Source organism: Anneissia japonica, unplaced genomic scaffold, assembly GCF_011630105.1.
Source record: "Anneissia japonica isolate Jap-2015-1 unplaced genomic scaffold, ASM1163010v1 scaffold3174_len352767_cov145, whole genome shotgun sequence".
NCBI classification, from domain to species: Eukaryota; Metazoa; Echinodermata; class Crinoidea; order Comatulida; family Comatulidae; genus Anneissia; species Anneissia japonica.
This window is the reverse complement of record NW_022695265.1, coordinates 263,602-265,549: the sequence shown is the minus strand read 5'-3', so window position 1 is coordinate 265,549 and position 1,948 is coordinate 263,602. Positions and strand designations below refer to the sequence as shown.

Here is a 1,948-nt window from a genome sequence, read left to right as displayed (position 1 = left end):
TGGTTATAACTTTGGACCTTCCTCATACACTCTAAATTATTTCATTTTACGAAAAGGAAAGTGCAACAGTGTGAATCGCAAGTGCAATCAAAGTGCAAATAACAAATATACTGGTATCCCTTTTTATTATTTAAACGTTTCATATGTCACAATTACAATAGCACTAATCCTCGGCTAAGCGACCCGGCAAAAGATTTAATAGATATACCCTTGACCATTCCATTAGAAAGAAACCACGCTAGCAGCCAAACATGAATAAATAAAAAGATAACCATTCTGACCTTAATTGTCTTCAGTGAGAGTTGGTTATCAAGTTGCAGAATATGGACTGACTTCTAGATACTCGGTCGCTTAGATGGAATTTGGAGCATTTCTATAGAACGTTTATAAACTAGACTTTAATATTCCGAATATGAGTATAATTGGACGTCATAGCCAAGTATAAACGCTGGAATGCCAAGGCAATTCTCTTCGCACAGTGCGGAGGAGGAAGTGTGTCATCAACTAATGTAAAGCAATCATAGGCCTACCCTGCAAAAACTGACGGACACAAAGGCCTAATCATTCGTGCTGTAAAGTCAAGCAAGTTAACAACAAATTATTATCGATGTTGTCTTAAAGTAATAATTGAGAGACGGAAAAGTAGTTTTACTCCATTGCGCAACAGAATTTGAATTACAGCAACATTGAGTTGAAGTCTTAAATTGCTGTAAAGGTAAGTCGATGCATAATTTTAGGTTTTGAAGCAGTGGCGTATTCAAGGGGCACCACCCTACCCTAATTTTTGTTTTCAACTTGTGTAGGCATAAAAAAAGAGAATTATATTCAAATTTAAATCTGAGAGTTCCATTTCCGGCCATCAGATGTGCCAATCATAAATTTTTATTACACCCTTTTTTGGGAAATTCCCCTCCCCCCCTTCTGTTTCGGATTCCTGGATCCGCCACTACTGTAAAGGAATTTGCAATTGTAAATTATATTTGTTATGTGCATGTAGATCAAGCGTCATCAAAAGTATCCAGGTTTCACCCCGGATTTTACCAAAATTTTAGATTCGAGTTGATGTTTACAAAACGATCGCATAGGCTAAAATCAAATTTTATAACTTCTACTGGTCTTTATGCCTCTGTTTAGTTCTCAAATTTTGACAAAAAAAAACAAAAAAAAAAAACAAACAAAATTATTTTTCAAACTAAAACATAGGCCTGTATCATTGTTTTAGAAAAGTGTATATATTTTTAATTGAATTGTAAACAATATTGTCAAATCATGGAGGTATGTGGTCAAATAAAGCAGTCGAGAAACCAGGATTTTCCCGACGGCGGTAGGGGTCTGAGGTCCCCGACGGGGGAAGATGTCCCCGACGAAAAAATGTTTTTAAATTCTGTATGTTGAAAATACATGTACATCTTTCTCTCCGACGAACTATGTTTGTTTTTCCCGGCCGGATGTTGGCGGAGCACTCCTCGACGGTGGGGGGGGGGGGCTGCTCTCCCTCCCCCGCTGTGGTAGATTTTTAAAACTACTAAATTAGTATTGCATTGAACTATTAATTAAATATTTTATCTATTAAATAGAAAGCATGTTCAGATGCAATACGTCGTGTACATGTGGATAAAAGCAGTTAGCAGAGTGTATTGCTACATTTTAATCTTGCAAACTATATCGTATGGGTTCAGGCTTATTAACGTGGAGACACAAGATCCTTGAGCACTGTGGGCTTCCTGTTTTTGTAATTATTACACGTATTGTACATGGTCCAGGATGTGCGAAGGCAGGTACTACCTTGTACTAAATAAAAAAGGAAAAATAAACACCTGTCAAAAGGCGGATGAGCTTCTCTTGTTCTCTTGTTATTAAGCAGAAAAAACGGACACAAACAGATATATGTATACACTCTTTGAGCAGAACTAATTTACCGTTTTTGTGTGGGGGGGGGGGGCGGGTC

The 1,948-nt window shown here is 37.4% G+C and overlaps 1 protein-coding gene across 1 annotated transcript in view; it reads left to right on the top strand.

Moving 5' to 3' along the window:
- The first annotated feature begins 263 nt into the window (after positions 1-263).
- LOC117101460 overlaps positions 264-1,948 on the top strand; it is a 29,256-nt gene continuing 27,571 nt past the window's right edge. The window contains exon 1 of the mRNA XM_033241437.1: positions 264-715. The gene's annotated coding sequence lies outside the window, so the exon portion shown is untranslated. The remainder of the gene's footprint in view (positions 716-1,948) is intronic.